Consider the following 19,729-nt stretch of genomic DNA (forward strand, 5'->3'; position numbering starts at 1 on the left):
CCTGCGTGCACAACCACAACGGCACACACACACACACATCTACGCTGTTACTGCATTCATGATGTCAAATCTAAGCAATAATAGTCCTCAAAACACCATGAGAGAGAGAGCTAGAAAGGCAGCGAAAAGTAGAATGGAGAGAGAGTGATGGATGGTTAAAGGACACTAAGATGTGAACAAGAAAAAAAAGTTAGAATTGGACTGTACCATTGTGCAGAGCGAGGGGGAGAGACAGAAGGGGAGGAGAAAAAAGTGAGTCAGGACACAATAAAGACAGGACTAACTCTTAATTTGTGTCAGTGTGTCATGGTGTATCTTGAGGAACTGTATGACCCTTCCTGTGTGATTCTGTGCAGTAGCAGAACAAAACTGTTGGTCAGTGCCCCAAATCTTAAAATCAAACTATTTGATCAAGGTTCTTTAAATAATATTTTACTTTCATTTATATTTGTTTGTGCATTATGTAGAAACTCACATTGTCTTTCAAAGGCATAATTTAAATGAAAGCCCTAGTGACAAATATGTGAAATTGACTTTGATTGGATTTTAAAGTTGGCAAGTAACCAGACCTGATACACTGTAAGTGAAGTGGTTTGCTCTGATTGGTGCTTATCAGACCTGGACTTCCATCCTGTGTGTTTGTGTATGTTAATGTATATGTGTGTGTGGAACTAAACAAAATCTAGCTGCAACCAGAAGCTCAGTGGTTTGTATTCTACAGCTGCTCTCTCCCTCCCTTCAGTATCCTCCTCTACATCAGCCATTCTTCCTTCCCTCCTCCCATCTTTCCCTTCCACTTTCTCCCTCTCTATCATTTTCTTTGTGATTTTGCTACTATACTCTCCTATTGCTTTTTGCCACGCTAACTAGCTTAACATTGCTCTATGTGGTATGTTCCCATTATTTCAAAGCACAGCAAATCAGAAACACAGCTCTCACATGAACCCTAGGTTTCTGTCCCCCTGCTGGTAAATTGTGGTTAGGGCATGCTGCTGCCATAATTAATATCTTTGTCATGTTCATAATAGATCAAAATTAATTAGAAGCATTGACTGTGTTACGCAGAGCAATAACATAGTACTGCATTTATAATCATCGCAAACAAGCTATAATACAGTTAGTCGCTGTGTTGAAATCGTTGACAGTGTAAATGTCTAAATGTAATATTTCATATTTTTGAATAGACTGCTTTCATTGTATATTTATTAACATTATGAATTTCTTATTTGATGTCAGGATTGATGTAACTTTTGAGCATAATTCTTTTCTGGCAGTCGGTGCTAAAAAAATTTTCGTTCAGTTCGAGCAGGGTAACAGGCTGCAGTCAGAGATGGCAGCGGAAGGGCTGGCAGGCAAAACAGGTTAAGTGCAAAGACAATCTGGGGAATTACAATTCAAGCAGAGCTGGTATGTGTAATATGTGCAAAGACAATAAGAAGACATTGAACAAAAGGTGTGTAGGAGGGCGGGGGTGCCAGTGTCTGAAACACCAGCACATGTTTATGGGAGTCAACAACAAGACAAACATAGAAGAGAATGTAAAACCTATAGGCAGAGGAGGCAGACATGACAGGCAGCTTTTACAGGAAAGGCTGTCGTTTTGGCCTGAAGGACTGAACTTGCTTAGCAATTTGCTTTTTTGCGACTTGACAGTTGACTTGAAACACTTCAAGACTGGTCCTATTTATCTGTGAAAAAGTGAGTCATCCAGTGAGCTGCCCATCACAGTCACAAATAAATCATAACTTTGTTTGTGTCAGTATGCTTACTGCCGGCTAACAACTGAGTAAATATCAAAGAAAAGTCACTCAGTGTTTTGACAGCCACTCTGTTGTTTGGGCCCAAACTTAGTTTCTTTATGATCTAAAAGAGAGTGTAACCAGAGAGTAGAGATGAGAGTGGTGCAATCAAAAGGAAGAAACTGCATAAAAGGGAAACAATAAAAGAGATAAAGGGAAAAGATGGCAAGAGTGAACACTGTATCACAGTAGGAGCTGCTGTACAGCTGTCAAACTCCTGCTGCAGTGATTCATATTTATTATGTATCAGTATTTGGTGGCATCAGTCTTCAGCAGACTGCCAGCTCCACCTCTCTTCTCATCCATGGCTGAGTTTAACATCTTCACAAATAGACAATGCACTTTCCTCCACTTTATTATCTTAATACTGTGATGATGTGTGTTTTTTTTTTCTCTCAGATGTGTAATGGATGTTGAATAAATGTCCTGACAAGACCTATTCAAGGTTTGAAAAAGTCGGCATCTTTTATTACGCAGCTAAAGAGGAAGAAAAAATACCAATAGATAAAACAGGTGTAATGGATCTGACTGCGATTTATGTTATCAAGTCAGATGTTCAAATATAATGTATTTATTTAATCTAAAACCACAAAGCACAAATTTTCCTGGTGGCAATAGTCATCATCTGTCCTCAGTCCCTCAAAACTACCCCCCCTCCCCCCTCAAAAAAACAAAAAACAAACCTTTAACAGGAAATAAAATGAAAGCGCAACAGGAAGGAACCCTGCTTTCAGGACAGACCGATAGGATGTGTACAGAAGCCAAGCCAGAACAAAAAAAGAGCTTTACATCACGGACATTGAAAATTACTACACAACAACATTATTGATTATACTTGAGGAGAATAACATCAAGAAGGACACTGGATTACTACTCAAACTCATTTTTTAATTTTACATACACACACATAACAGATACTTATATGAATAACAGAGAGACTTCAATGGCAAAGAGAAAGTGACTAAGAGAGAAGAGCAGGTGTACTATCTCTGTGAATCCCATGGGAAAGGAGGGTAATTTGATCCAGCAAACACACACACATATATATATATATATATATATATATATATATATACACACACACATACACACTCCTGTGCACACAAGCATGCCGTAAAACAATTCAAAAACACCCATTGGAACACTTTAGCAAATCAAATTACAGTCCAGGCTTCTGTTAGTCCAGTGAGAGCAGATTCTACCGTTTATCTGACCAATCAGCTCACGCAGGTGCTAATCAATACAGTTTCTTTTACCGCTGTGTGTGTGTGCGTTAGTGTGTGTGTGTGTGTTTAAAGGCAGTAAAATTCTTGTAGGGTTGACACTGTGTTGTCCTGTAGAAAAATAGCAGTATAATGTAGTGCAGTGTGTGATTGCAGTGTGGTGTCCACAGTAAAACACAGGACTTGGGATCTTTTTATTCTATGCAATTTTTTCCATTTTATTCTATTCTATTCCAAAGAACAATTTTGATTCTGTTGATAGACATATGCAGGCCCGTGCAGTTGAATTGACTGCCACTAAATGATTTGTGGTATGTTTGTGTGTTTTTACTCTCACTTATATCTTTGTGAGGGCCATAATTAGACCTTAACCCAGAACCTTAGTGGTTGAACATCACGTTCTACTTCATGTTTAAGAACAGCTTTGGGTTAGTTAGCATGTGTGAGCTAAAGTTACAATAAGATCAACGGCTTTCGGCTTGTCCCTTCAGGGGTCACCGCAGCGGAACGTGTACCGCGCATTGATTTGTCATGAGTTTTTACGCTGGGTCCTCCCATTTTATGCGGGCTCAGCACCAGGGTGGCCCTTTATGGCTAAGGGGGGGGCCACACCTTGTGGGGTGGGATTTGAGCCCACGGCCTTCTGCATCCCAACCCAATGATCTACCACTGAGCCACCTGTCCCCCCCGAGCTAAAGTCACAATATGTAAATAATTATGTCTGTTTAAGTGCAGAGTGAGCATCTTTGCCTGTTTCAATCTATCTATCTAGTTTCTCTCAGCAGTGTATACATACATATTTATGCAGTAACAATGCATGTTGTGTTTGTGGTTTTGTTAATCTTCCTGCATGAGGGCTGGTGTACTACTGCCTTTAATGCTTTACCTCCATCATGTTCTTTCCTTGCTCTGATTTCCTAAATTTCCAAACATTCGGGTCCCCTTCAGATCAGCAATCAACAAAACACCAATCATCCAAATTATTAAAATGTGTCTGTTTGAAGTTGCAGCAGACAGGGGTCGGCATAGGCACCGTGAAGCTCTGCCGCTATACAGACCTATCTGCATTTAGGTACAATGCACCCCATCAATCGTGGCCCATGTCACAACATTAAATCCCCTCCCCCTCTGCTACACCGAGCTTGCTTTATTTACTCCATCTCATCTTTGACGCTTTACCTCGTTTTACAGCTGCACTGTCACTCATGAATTATTATGTTCTGCATGAAAACAGACCCCTGGGGGATTAAATTTTTGATTTGCTGCCTCATTGACTCTGGTGACTAGTTAATGTTTTGATTATGTTAAATTTCTTATATATTATTATAGGTTATTAGTTAGTGTAGTGTTAGTGTAGTGCAACTAGAAATAGTAGTATTTATGCTAAACTAGGCTAACTACTTACTGCACTAAAGAATTACCTATTAAAAAAAGAAAGGGTGTAAATTGTGGAAATCGTTTCCTACCATGTAATAAATAACGGGTTCAGAGTGTAGAGAGCAGTTGTTCTCCTGTATTCTCACATGCTTTCCTTCCAACTTCCCTATCTATTGATTATACTGTCAGTGGTCTTTCTAGCTGTGTGTGTGTGTGTGTGTGTGTGTGTGTGTGTGTGTGTGTGTGTGTGTGTGTGTGTGTGTGTGTGTGTGTGTGTGTGTTTATGGGGATTGGTCATTGATCTGCTACTTCCTCTGCACTTCTCTTCTTCAGATGAAGGCAAATCATAAATAGACACTATTACACAAACTAAGGTGTTTTGTCAACAACATCTTTTTTTAAATCACAACCACTTAATATAAACTGGTGGTTTGCTCTCAATCTTTCTCTAAAAGACCAATAGATACTTTAGAAATAAGACTACGGTTGTTACAGTGTAAAATAGCATTTAAGAGCATAACAAAACATACTAGCTCTCTTATTCTCTTTGCTTCATCTTCTCTTTGTCTTCCCGTCCTATCACATGGTTGGTTGGTGCATCAGCAGTCGTACAACAGTTTCTGCTCAGGCTTCTTTGCCTTGTTCTGCGCAAAACGATCAAACGCCAGGGGCCGAGCATTGACACTGACACCTAATCAATGCCAATCTGTGCTGCAGTGAAGGCAGAGATGACAAATAATCACCATGTAGTGATTTGTTGTCCCTGCAGGTTCCACAGACCCTGCAATGGTTTGACATAGGTGTTTTTGCCTTATGGAAATCCCACTCTTTGCAAGAATTCTTCTATTTCCAAATTATTACACTCTCTCACACATTCACATATATGACACATACCCATTACAGTAAAATACTGTACAAGACATACTCAGAGATGAGGAAAAGCACATTTTTTGTAAAATACTTTTACTATAGAACTATCTTAGATAAGAGACACTAAATTTAGAATGAAAATTTAAAAAGCAACAAACCGCTCGAATAGCCTTCTTCATCAGGAGCCCCTGTCTCTCAGTGCAGGGGGATAATTCCACTGCACAGCGTGAACGTGCTCCCACAGAGAGCTGATCAGAGATCTTCGTGAATGTCTACATTTAGCGTGTGCTCACTAGTGTCTGAATACATTAGAGTGTGTGTCCTGTTGGTGGAGGTGTGTGTTCCTTTCATTGTATTATTAGGAATTTTGAAGGAGTCATATCAAATATCGCCCTGCAGCTGCAATGTAAACACACACAGATACACACAACAGATGCCTGCTGTGTAACAAGGCTTTCAGACATTGATTGTCATCTTGAGCATTGTTGTGATCTTGTGTTGTAAACAGATCAGTGTTTTACTGAGGACTTTTCCTGCATTTACAGTATTAGGTGTAAAGACTCATTGGAGGCAGAAATGAGCTCATTGCTCAGTCTTAAACCATATGCACGAGAGTGTAGGTAATAATACATAATATTTGTATTTATGCATGCAGTTTTCCATTCGTTTTTTTTTTTTTTTGGTTTAGTGGAGTGTGTATCTATGTGATGAGTTATTTATTAATGCTAAAAGTGTATATACTACCTCAGATTGAAGAGATTCCAATAAAGCCAGGCAAAGGTCTCAGAAAGGTACATTTCAGTTGTCTTATTGTCCAATCTTATTGGATTTAGTATATTAAAGACAGTTCTAGTATTAACACATTTTTTTCTTCATTGTCTCAATGTGTGAATGGCCCTCAGCCTGTCTTTCACAGGCAGGTTTGAGAAATTCCACATAATGAAGCAGCAGCCAAAACACATCTTTACACCTGTAAAATAACAATGCACTAATTCATTCACTGAAAATAAAGATATAGTGGTAAAGTAGTAAAGGACGGTGCTAAATGAAGCAATAGCTTGAGAGCAGATATGCTAGGATCCAGTTGACTCCCATTCAGCCTTCACAAATGACTTACTTTTCCAGGTCTCACCAACTCTACAAAGTCCATACCCAAGCAGAACAACTTGCAATACATACTTCTTGAGGTGCCCTAGAGCAAATCATTAAAACCCATGGCAGAATGTAAGCTAACCGAAATACTGTTTGGCTGCAAAATACGCAAAAGAGGGTGTTTTGTAGAGGTTGACTCAGCATTTTGTATGTCAGGGTCAAAACAAACACACACTCCCAGATCAGTCAGAGGATGGGAATCAGACAGTGAAGGACAACATTGACTAAAAACACATGATTAAAGTATCAACATTCTCAAATGTAATATTGAATTCGACCAAATAGATGGTGGTCTCCATATTTCAAAACAACAGCATAATACTGTACCAAATCACTGCAACCAAGGTGAGATACAGTGATTCAAGCCAATGTATTTAATATCAACACATATAAGACCATGTGTAAGTTCTTTTTACAAATTGGATGTTTAATGAACGAAGAGATATGTGCATTTTTAGAAATGTTAATGCAAAACATATTTTGACACAAAGTCTCATTAAAGCTATGGGATACTTTGACCTTATATATTCCACATTAGACAGAGGCTGAATTTGAAAAACCTTTAGAACACACTCTCAGCACCTTTTCTTACTTAAGTGACAGCTTTTTGAGAGCAAGCTTTTGAAAGCTTAATTTACTCAAATGTCAGGTACTATTGCACCACTAAACCAACCATTGCTATCTCTCTCTTTCTCTCTCTTTCTCTCCCTTTTCTTACTTAGTGTTGATGGTGAGGACATTTATTCTTGTTGCAGGATGAGCTGAATAAAGCAGCAATTTCCTCTGGTTTTATCACTTGGGGTTAAATTTCAAGATCCCATTTCACATCAAGAAATAGCCAGTGTCTGACGTTTAGCCGTGCCTGTGTATCTCTATGCGTGAGCTGAAGACAAAATAATGTGGTGTAACGTGATGAGGTAAAGTTTGTGATTTTTCTTTCTCTTCTTTTCTTCCTTTCTGTTTTGTGCTTCGCAGCAGCAGGAGCAGTCATGTCTGACCCTGTCAGTCCTCTGCAAGCGTCACTCTCTGCTCTTTGAAAAGACAGAGCTTGTGTTTTTGTCTAAATGTCAACATGGCATCAGGTTTTTCGGGGGAAGCAGTGATGCTCTTTACACACAAACACACAAAAACAAAACTTGTGAAGACGGTTCACACACATGCCTACCTTCAGGCACCAGAAAACACACGCTCACATAAGTTAGCACAAACCTATTTATGCAAACACATGCAACAATAAGTCTCATCAGCACACACACAGCAATATTTGCCCCAAAGCATTTCTCAGCTAGAACTGCCAGTATTTATGAGGCAGAACTGATCCACTGTACATTTTTGGAATCCGTCTTTCTTTTGTTTCTTCCTCTCTCCCCTCATCGTCCTCTCATCTCTCTCTCTAATTCACTAATATCCTTATCCTCTCCCTCTGCCTCTCTCTTTCACTCTGACATTTTGCCTGCGCTTCTGCTCAATGTCTGATTTCTTCTTTCTCCCCGCATTCCCTTTTCCCAACCCTTCTCCTTTCTGTTATCTGTCCTCCTCCATTTACCCGCTGCCTCATACCTCCTCATCCTCATACTTTTCTATCTTTCAGTAATTCCATTTGCGCTTCTCTACACCAACTTTTTACTTTCCTGTCCCACAGTCATCCGAGGGACAAAAGGGTGCAGGAGTGGAGTTTAACAGCAATAAACAAAATAAATGCTTTTTTAAATAAATAAATAATGACTGACTTTTTAAGATTTTAAACCACCAAATAGCTTAGTTTTACCAGATGTTCTCTGTGATATTCTCTGTAATAAAGCGGAACAGGATTACGCAACATTCCCGGGACTGGTCTGAAATGCTGACATTTCCCCTTCTTCACCCTACACATGCTGTCCTATCTCAAACCTGGGAATTTTTATCAAGTCCATTTTGCCAAACCTGGCTTAAATTCAATTTCAGTTTACAAAGAACTTTACTGCTGGATCAGTATTTGGCCTGTACCTTACAGTACTTTGAGTGTGTTGTAATTAACAGAACAAAACCAGTTCTTATTTTCCTCTGCCTCTCGTTTTACGCTGAACACTATCTTATTTCATTCTGTTCAATCATCCCCCGTTTTCTGTTCCATCCTCTCTCATGTCCACCCCCAGCTTTCCTTACAGTACTTTCCATTTCTCTGCTTTTTCATACCTCCCCTTTTAAATCACTCACTTATCTCTCACTCACCCACTCTCCCTCCCCTCTCCCTCACTTTTCCTCTCATAGCTAAACTTTGCTTAAGATTTTTTTTCGCCAAAGTTCCTCCCTAGCATCTGTCTGATGATGTCTTTTTCTCTGCCCTGCGGGATGGACCAGCAATCTCCCCTCCCCATAACGCTTGTGTCCAAGTGTAGACTGCCTCCTGCACTTCAAAGTACATGTCAGCACTTCAAAGGCAGCAATCTTTCCTCTACTAAAACCAAGGCCATATCAATTAAATCCTAATAATACTCAGCCCCTCCTTCCCCACTACTGAGGATGAGGTTCAAATCCGGGTACACACGGCGAGGCAACAACTTCAACTTGGTAAACTTTTGTCTCCCCAAAGAGGCAATTTGTGTTGTAGCTGTGCAGTTAAAAACAAGAAAAACAGGACTTGTATCTTTAAGGTGTCTAAGAATAGAAGTGCAGCTTCAGTAAAGTCACTTTATGAGGCAAGAACACAGAATCTATATTTCAAACACAGCTAAAATACAGTTTTTAAATAGTATGTTGTTTTTGTTGTTTTGTTGAGCTGCACAAACACGGCCAGAGTCTTTGAGCTACAAAAACTTGATTTTATTAAAGGAAAATAGAATACAATTTGTTATTAAAAGGTTCTATTGTACAGTTGCTCCCTTACATATCGATCACAAACAATAATTTGGGATTTATATACCTACACTCCATTACTTCCTTCTTCCATGCTACCAAAGATGCCTGCCAGTTTTCCCATCATCCTGCAGGTATCATGCTGCTGCTATTGTGCTGCCACAGAAACACGGTTCATCATGTTTGAGATCAAACCATACAATAAATGTAAACTAAATTAAAAAGCTAAAAGAGAGTTTGTAGATGTGTAAACTTGCTGATAATTCTGAGAGATTCTGTTTAGGTAACACCTCACAGTTTAGAACACCCAATTTCCAAAAAGTTGGGACGATGTGTAAAATGTAAATAAAAACCGAATGCAATGAATTGTAAAACCCATATTTTTTTACAATAGAACATAAACAACATTTCAGAAAACCGAGACATTTTGCAATTTCTTAGAAAATATTTTCTTATTTTGAACTTGATGGCAGCAACACATCTCAAAAAATATTGGAAGAGGGACAACAAAAGGTTGGAAAAGAAACTGCTGCAAATCATAAACAACTGGAGGAGCATTGGAGAACTAATTAGGTTAAATGGCATCAGGTCAGTAACGTGACCTATATAAATGGAACATTTCCGAGAGGCAGCGCCTCTCAAATGTAAAGAGGGGCAGAGGTTCACAATATGAAACAAACTGCGTCTAAAAATTGTGGAATAATTTTGGAAAAATGTTCCTCAAATTGCGAAGACTTTGAAGATCCCACCATCTACAGTATATAATATTATCAAATTATTCAGAGAATCAGAAAGGGACAAGCCTGAAGGTCAAAACTAGATGTGATCTTCAGGCCCTCAGGTGGCACTGAATTAAAAAAAGGCATGATTTTCTACTGGACATAACTTCATGGGCTCAGGAACACTTCCAGAAATCACTGTCTGTGAACACAGTTCACTGTGCAATCCACAAATATAGATTAAAGCTTTATCGTGGAAAGAAGAAGCCTTATGTGAATCCTGAAACGCCACCATGTTCTCTGGACCAAAGCTGATTTAAAATGGTCTGAGGCAAAATGGAAAACTATTGTGTCCCGTGCGTCCAAGAGGGACAGAGATGGACCATCCAGCTTGTTATCAGCAGACAGTTCAAAAGTCTTCACCTCTGGCACCATCAAGGCTGAAAAGTACATAGAGGTTTTGGAGCAACATATGCTCCCATCCAGACGATTTCACTTTTAGGGAACACCTTCCATATTTCGGCATGACAACGCTAAACCCCATACTGCATCCATCACAACAGCATGGCTTCACAAGAGAAGAGTCTGGGTGCTGAACTGGCCCACCTGCAGTCCAGTCCTTTCATCAATAGAAAACAGTTGGTGTATCATATGACAACAATCTGGCAATGAAGGCCCAGGACTGTTGAGCAGCTAGAATCCTGCATCAGACAAGAAGGGGACAACTTTCCTCTCCTGAAACTGCAGCAACTAGCCAATATTTTTCATGAAATGTCTCAGTTTCAACATCTGATATGTTGTTTATGTTTATGTACGTCATTATGTGTTCCCTGTATGAACGATTAAGTACGTAAAGTTATTGGTTGACTTGTTCCCTGTCCACTGTAGTTCTGCACTGTTTTGCTCCTGGCTAGCTGCCAACCTATTACTGCAGGAGTCAAAATCCTCTGATCCCTGCAGCCCATAGACAAACACAAATAATACACACTCAAATGCATGCACAGATGTTTGCGAGGACACACAATCTTGCACTGCAAAGATTGTACCACTGCCCCTTGTGCACCATTGGTGTTTATTTGTGTGAAATGAGTTTGTGCGTGTTTCTGTGGTAAGTCAGTCCCAGTGAGACAGAAAGCCTGTTAAAAGATTTGTAGGTCAAACTCTATAAAACCCTGGTGAGGTCTTTTTCCTTCTCCCAGCCACAAAGGCTTCCGCCTTTAAGCTGCCTTGTCACAGTCAGGTCGCCAGTTCAAATCCCTGGCCTGTCTAAGTAAACTACGGCATGAAAACTGCACTTTATGCCTCTTAATCTCCATCTAGTGGGATGCACATGTTATTGTAAATTGAAAAACTTGTCAATAATGGCCATGACAGAATCAGATAACTCTCTGGCCTGTCTGTGGTTGTTTGTGGCTCTCTGTTGTCATTTTAGGTCTTGTTGGGGTAAAAGGTCTAAAACCCTCGGAAGAGAAGCAAAATCTGTATAGTAAAGTAAAGTCTGTATTTGTCAGAGGGTTTATTCAGAGTAGAATTGTCACAGTCATAGTTATAGCTTACGTCAAGGCAGCTATAAATTGACAACATATGCTGATGAGATGCTCCAACACAATTTCAACAGACGAAAGAGGTGGGCAGATCGACCTTGTCTGGGTTTTATACAGCTTTGAGAAGGAAAGCTCGTCCTGTGGCCAGAGACAGAGAATACACAAATGTGGGCAATAAAGCTATAAGTACACATTATCCTGTGCATATATACAGCCTTGTGCCCACTCCTCTGCCTCACACAACAAGGTTACATAATTAAAGAGGCTCCATTGTGATGATAAGAAGAGCAGAGGAGATTTTTTAAATGTCTGTGAAATGGAAATAAAACCTGTTAAGGTTATGTAAGCAGAAGCAAGATTTCATTCGTTCTTCCTCCATAATCTGTTTTCTTTTCTTTCCCTACTTCCTCTTCTCTATATACATTTTTCTGTCACCATTTCTTTTCTACCTTACTCTAAGTTTGTAATCTCTTATTTGATTCTTTCTTTTACAGTGTTGTTTTTTTCTCCTGCCCCAGCATCTCTTCTCCCTGGTTATACTTCCTCCTCTTACCTTCTTATTACCACCTTACCACCAATTTCCTTTCTTACCTGCTTGTGTGGCTCTCAACTAAATTCTTCTCCTCCTTTTTTGTCTGGTTTCTCTCCTGCTTTTATTGCTACTTCTGCTTTACTTGTTCTCTTCATGTCTGTCTCTTTTCTTTCAGATATCAAATAGGGGGTGTTAGATGAAATCCTTCATTGTTTATCCAGACAGTGCATCTGTGTGTGTGTGTGCGTGCGTGAGTGTGTGTGTGTGTGAGTGAGTGACAGTGTAAATACAGGATGTGTCATACATCTGTGTGTTCATGTTTGTTCTTTCCTTCTCAATCTCTTTCAATCAGATCAGTTTAATTACCAAAGAAGTTTACAGAAAGCCAAATTACAAATACTGTACAGTGAGCATGACTTTTATTAAAGTGACATCTGTGCATGCACATTGCATTTTACTGTTTTAGCGGTTTAGCTGTAACTTCAACATATTTGAAGTTATTCACAAACAATTAGATATTGAAGTGGATTCTATATTACAGGTAAGCCCCTCTGAAGGGTCCCATGATATATCTGAGTAGTTTTGAGATACTATTTAGCTAATCAAAGAAGAAAAATGTTGTTCTTTAAAACAATCTTCAGTGTTAAATACACAGTTAATATATTTGGACTTTTGACTTTCTTTTCCTCTCACTCAAGCACAGAATTGACATGCTACATGCTCATCAGCTCTTGTCTTTGCAGTGTATGCAACCTGTTGTCCCACACAAGAGGCAAAGTAAGACAATGCAGCTTCATCGTTGGTACTGTAGCTCTTTAAAGTTGACTTAGTGTGTCACGGCCCTAAGGCATCTGATGTGTGACCTAGCCTCCTAAGAAAATGTTTTTTTTTTTTGTAAGATGTCACTAGACACTGACTTGCTGTTACAGTTGCAGAAAGATGACAGTTTGATTGACTTTAAACACAGACAACTGGGTTGGAGTTAGTCACAAATACTTCAGGGTAAGGGTAAGTTAAAAAAATATATATACAGTATATAATCTCAATGTTAAATACTGTACCCACATACAGTGAAAACCTTGCACACATATTAAATACAGTAGGCATGTGCAAGACTATGTGCAACTATCACTATCGCACGTGTTGCGCTGGAGTCAAACCAGGTCTCCTATGGAGAAAGTAGTATGTATTATTGATGTATCTTTAGCATTAGCATGTAACTCTAAAGGACTGGATGGAGCTGTGCTTTTTGTCGGCTTGGGAATGAGGACGGGCTGGCTTCCCTGTGTTTTATAATACTGCTTCTGCGTGTTCCAGCAAACCGAAGTCCGTTTCAGCTGCAGTGATAGGTCCAGTCGTGCAAAAATCATAAACTACCTGTGCTATGATTGGCCCTGTATTGCTGCAAGAAAGTTTGACATGGAGTTGATTAAAGTAACCATACAGGCTTTGCATGTTGTGCATGAATACTTTTTTAAAAGAATAACGTCTTTGGTACAGTGGAGTTTGTTTACTAGTACTTTGAGCACTATACCCTCTTGATTGGTATGTTCACATACATTCTGCAGTGTTTTCTCACAATGTCTGCTCAGAATGATTAATGTTTTTATAGTGCAGACCTTACTTCAGTTAAGCACAGTGTTAAACCCACCACCTGTACCACTTTTCTGTTGTCCACTTTGACTGACTGCTGCCTCTTTTGCTGGTTCTGCTTCTCCCCTTTCTCCTCTGCCCCCACTTTAAGCCAGTTACGTTAGACTCAGCAGGGAGACACATTACTGGAGGCAGGGCTGAATAACTGTGTGTGTGCACGCACTCGTGTGCACGTGTGGTGTCATTTCTCCTCTGCCCCATGGGTTTCTCTTGTCCCCTTCCATCCTCCTCCTCCTCCCTCTACGTCTGCTTGTCATCTCTCTCCTTCTGGTTAGCCTTCAGCTACGCAGGCCTCCTCCATTTTGCATTGATGTGAACCGTGTGTCTAAATGTGTGTGCGCTTGTGTAAGTATAATGTGTGCTGCAGCCTCAAGCAGCTGCCAGTGCTGAGGAAGGGTGCGCTCAAGCACAACAATGGCATTCTGGGTAAAAATAGCCCTCACTCTGTTGGAGGGAAAGAAAAGGAGTCGGAGGTTGACAGGAAGAGAGAAGAGAGCTGAGAGGAAGGGAAGGATTTTTAACAATCACGTAGTGATGTAGTGTAAAAAAAAAAAGAACTACAGTAGCAAAGGTGTGAAGCTTGAGACGCTTAAGAGTAGTATTGTTCTCTGAGAGTGATTACAAAATAGTCTTATCACTTTTAATATTGAATCATATTTGGGGTACGATGGATGCAGAAATGTGCTTTAAAACATATCTTAATTTGGGCAGCGGCTGTTAGAGGCTGGTGTGATTGCCATGCAGATATCCTCTTTTAAAGTTTTTCATCAAGGTTCACCCATTTAACCAATGAGAGAAGGGTGAGGTAAGGGGTTTGAGTTCACAACTGTCAGTCAGTACAAACTTTTAGTCACTACTGTCCTCACACCAAGGCAAAAAATTGATTCCCAGGGTAACAAGCTCCACATTCCTGCATTAGCCAAGACAGTGTACACCCCGAGGATGTAGGAGAACAGCTGGGTGGAGTAATGGAGCGGAGAGAGGAAGGGGTGGGAAGAGTGGAGTGGTTATGAGTCTCATGTTAGTGCTAGCTTGACTTTGATATAATTACGCTATTGGATATGGCCTGTGATTTTTAAGACTTTTGGTATTGTCAGAAAATGACATTAAAAAACCTTACACCAACAGAGAGATTGGTGAATTAAACAGTTTGCCAGAAGGCATGTAGGAGACTCTGAAGTCAACGGTCATTCAGTGTTTGAGGACGTATCCAGCCTTTCAATGATATTCTGGCAGAATCGCTTAGAGAGTGTCTTCATGGTGTTTGGCCAGGATATTGATTCACTACTAACTGGACCTTTTAATTAATTTTGATTATTCTGTAGATATTCTTTTCAATTAGACATTATAGTGACATATAGTATTTTTTTATTAAATTTTGATCCAGTGTTATAAAAAATGAATAAATTGAAACTTCCTGTTTAGTACTGTTTATAGGCACTGTAAATAATGAAATGATGACATGTTGAGAGTCGGGAGAAAATAAAGCTGAATGAAAATGAGCAATAAGGAAAGGAGAAACAAAAAGAGCTGGAAGGTAGAGTGAAACTACAAGATTTGAAAGGATTCAGAAAGGAGAAATAGGAAGATGGCAGCTGAATAAATAATATAGTTCAGAATAAAAGAAGTAGATGAAAAGAAAACAGCAGTGGTCTTCAAAGGGAATTAGGGCTGGTGGAGCATTTCAGTGAGTGTTATTGACAGGAAGAGAAAGGACCAGTTTGTTTGTGCTATGTAGGTTAAGTGGTTCTGCATTGGGGTTTTCTGTGGGACAAAATATACAGTAACACACACACACACACACACACACACACACACACACACACATAATGTGATCTGTAGGACTGAATGCACTTGCTCTGGCAAGAAGAGGGAAAGAGGGAAAAATGATTCAACAGAGACAGACTCTACTGTACAGTTTACTGCTTCAGGGGATGTATACAGACACACACACACACACACACACACACACACAGTCTTTCTGCCTTTTACGGACACTCATTGACATGATGCATTACCTAGCCCATGACACCAATGTTAACCATCACAGCTTCTGTAAACCCTCTATTACCCTAACCTGCTAGACCTTATTTAATCCTACAACCAAGTGTAACTAAAATCTGTCCAGTATTTGTCCACTGAATTTGTCCATTTGTTATACTGTGCAGGAAAGCATACACATTAGTGTACTCGTATATACAGATGAAAATGTGTTGCTTCTTCAGAGGTACTGACAGACAGATGTACACACATTAGAGACGGCCATTATCTAAAAGTGCATTCTTCTCCATGGAAGACCTTTTGTAAATGTTTAAAACATGAGCCTTAAAATTCAGGATACTCAGTGATGTTTTGACCGTATAAATAAAAACTACATTTAAAATCGTCATTTGGTAAACAGAAAACCAATTGCCCGCTATGTTGATAATCATCGTCATTTAACAGGGAAACGTGCTGATTTTAGCTTCTGAAATGTTTTTTTAACTTTTTCCCTAATGTGCCTCAAATGTTCACAAGAAATTGTTTTGATCAATTTCATAGGAGAGAGACAGTCAAAGCATTAGAAGTCTCCAAATGTAGCTGTAGGCAGTGGTGATCCTAGAGTCTGTTGGGGCCCTAGGCAACAATGAATGCAACATAAAGCCACTAAGCTTAAGATACTGAAAATACAATAAAATACACACCACACTGCACATAGCACAATCATTTACATTAATACACCAGTTATTAATAGTACACTTGTCCACATTTCTTTGCATCTACTTTTCAGAACTTCACAGTTGGACAGAGATTTCATCAGTTTATCACAGAAAACATTTTGTCCGAACTACCTGATTGTTTGCGGCCTCCTAGTGAAGCTAACAAGTTGACTTCTGTTGACTCCAGCAAAGCTGAACACATTCGGCTGCTCTGCTAACTTAGTTAGCCAAGTTAACTCATGTTAAATGTCAAAGTAAACAAAAGAAACACTGTGATATCAGTGGACGTTCCATTATTCAACTGACGCTTCACCACAATTACGGCTACACCAAAAAGAAAACTCCTCCTTATTTTTACCAGATGGTTTTCTTTGTTTCCTTAGACCTGTTTGTTTAAACTGAATCACACACTAGTTGCAACAGACTGAGAGTCAGGGCCCTCTTAGGGAGGTCACATAGTCACTGGCTTACTTTTATCGGCCCTCGGGGGCTCTCTACTGTCCTGGGGCCCCCAGCAGCTGCCTGCCTTGCCTTTTGGCACGGAGCACCTCTGGCTGTAGGAAACAGTCCCAAGTGTTAAGGTAAAGAAATAACACTCCTGGTAGAACGCCTTTATGCTTTACATCTATATCTCATTGGATCGCAACTTTTATATTGCATTGGAAAAAATAGTCCTTTTCTTTTTTTAACCAATTATTCATTTCCTTATTTGTCCTTTGATTGTTAATGGCAGCTTTAATTTTGACCTACAATACCAAAAACCCCTGATATGAGTTGTTGTTATTTGGCCTTTAGTACCAGTGGTAATTATGACAATTGCAGAACTCACAGTTTGACAAGTCAAAGAATGACAAAGTCCATGGAAGCAGACAGCTGTTTATTTCTGGGTTCTAACCATAAGAGATGTGTTAAATATCACTGTAAATGTCACGAAAAAGACAACGCAAATAAAATAACACAAGTTTATCTACTATGATTTATTACTTGATGCCCAGAATTGATTTCAGAAAAAGTAATAAGCTTGGATTTTGCTAGGTTTTCTATTCATGTCTTTCTTTCTTTTTACCTTAGTCTTGTTGGCCTTCCTAAATATTCTTTGTATCATTATACATTTTTAAAGGTCCTGAATTAAATGTGAATATTGTCAGTTGCATAAGACCACATTTTGTTTGTGTGATTGTTTTAGCAAGGAGGTTTAAATGGCATTTCATCGTGCACAGACTAAACACCCTAAGAAATACTGGAAATACTGAGCAATTAATAACTTAAATTCATAATTTAAGTTTATTGACTTTTAAGAGGTTTCTGGTTTTCAAGTCAGCAACATTTTCATTCTAAAGCTCACTAAATATCACTTTAATTTGGACTTTTATACACAATACTGTTTTAATAGTGGGTTTCCCCTCTGTTTAGTGTTGGTTTGTCAGTCTGTAAATAGTACTATAACACTAGATTATCCTGTAGTAAACCCAAAAAAGCATTAGTCACTGTGCTCTCTGATGGCAGGAGATGGAGTCTTTTGTATGGCACGCTCAGAGTAATACAGAGAAAGAGAAAGAGGGAGCAAGATAAAGGGGACTCAAATGGGAGTAGAGATAGAAAAGACCAAATGAGCATCAAAGGAGTGTTATAAAGAGGTTTGAGTTTTTTGGATAAAGAGACAGGATTTGATGAGTGGGTGGAAAAGAGCAAAGATGGCAGATAAGTGTTCAGGACAGAGGGCTGCATCTGTCAAATTATTTATTACATGAGTTATACTGAAGCTCTTCAGGCGCAAACAGCCACTGTCCTGATTAAAGAGAGATAAAGAGGAGAATAGACCACAGGTCATTGTGTATTAAATCAATACGTTCCCTAAAATTTACATATTTATAAATTGGTTTCTATAGTTTGATATAATTCGTTAGTGAAATGATGTGCATGGAAGCATGACATTTTCTTCCTTGTTGTTTATGTTAAAGCATCTATTACCAGTATTTATAACTTTTACAATATGTGAGAAAATGTGAAAGGGTTCACTTGTAATATTGAACCAGCTGAGAAATATTACTGACATGTGGTGCTGCCCTTAGCTGTATGGAGCTTTATAATGACTTTCAGCTCATTCTTTAGTCATCTGACAACCTCATTGTTTTGGGTCTGCGTTGTTGCTCTTGTAGCATTGCTTTCAGCTGCACCAGGGGACCCACTATATATTACACAATAAACCGGTAAAAAAAAGTATGTATCAGCTAAAGACCTAGATATTTCCTTAAGGAGTTGGTGGAGACCAAAACAAAGCTAAACATGAGTCAGAAGTGGACTTTTGCCAGAAACACAACAGCAAAGAAATGCTAATGTCTCTACTTCATTGGTAAATGCATTTATAAGAAATCACATACTGTGTTAAGTTGCCACTGAAAATTTTTTTATTTTTACTGTATTACACTGTCAACAAGCAGACAAAATTTCACTTAACTCGGATACTGATTAAATGTGGATTTCCATTTAAAACCCCAATTCAGTTGTGATAATGTGTAAAATGTAAATAAAAACAGAATACAATGATTTGCAAATCTCATTGACCCATATTTTATTCAGAATAGAACATAAACAACTTGTTGTTGAAAAAAATGTTGAAACTGAGATAGTTTACAATTTCATGGAAAATATTAGTTCATTCTAAATTTGATGGCAGCAACACATCTCAAAAAAGTTGGAAGAGAGGGAACAAAAGGCTGGAAAATTAATCGCTGCAAATAAAAAGCAAATGGAGGAGCATTTGACAGCTAATTAGGTCGGAAACAGGTCAGTAACATGACTGGGTATAAAAGGAACATTTCAGAGAGGCAGAGCCCATCGAATATAAAGATGGGCAGAGGTTCACAATATGTGAAAAACTGTGTATAAAAATAGTGGAACAATTTCTGAAATATTTTCCTCAACTTAAAATTGCGAAGACTTTGAAGATCCCACCATCAACAATATATAATATCATCAAAAGATTTAAATGTAAGCTGAAGCTGTATCATGCAAAGAAGAAGCCATATGTGAACACGAACCAGAAATGCTGCTGTGATCTCATTTAAAATGGTCTGAGGCAAAATGAAAAACTGTTCAGTGGTCAGATTAATCAAAATTAGAAATTATTTTTGGGAAACATGGACGCTGTGTCCTGCGGACTAAAGAGGAGAGGGACCATGCAGTTTGTTATCAGGAGACCGTTCGAAAGCCTGCATCTCTAAAGGTATAGGGGTCCATAAGTGCCTATAGCGTGGGCAACTTACACATCTGGAAAGGCGGCATCAATGCTGAACATAGAGGTACATAGAGGTTTTAGAGCAACA

The 19,729-nt window shown here is 39.0% G+C and overlaps 1 protein-coding gene across 9 annotated transcripts in view; it reads left to right on the forward strand.

The window, feature by feature from the left end:
• bsna (bassoon presynaptic cytomatrix protein a) overlaps positions 1-19,729 on the forward strand; it is a 108,760-nt gene that overhangs the window by 46,266 nt on the left and 42,765 nt on the right. The window lies entirely within an intron of this gene.

Source organism: Channa argus, chromosome 13, assembly GCF_033026475.1.
Source record: "Channa argus isolate prfri chromosome 13, Channa argus male v1.0, whole genome shotgun sequence".
Lineage (NCBI taxonomy): Eukaryota > Metazoa > Chordata > Actinopteri > Anabantiformes > Channidae > Channa > Channa argus.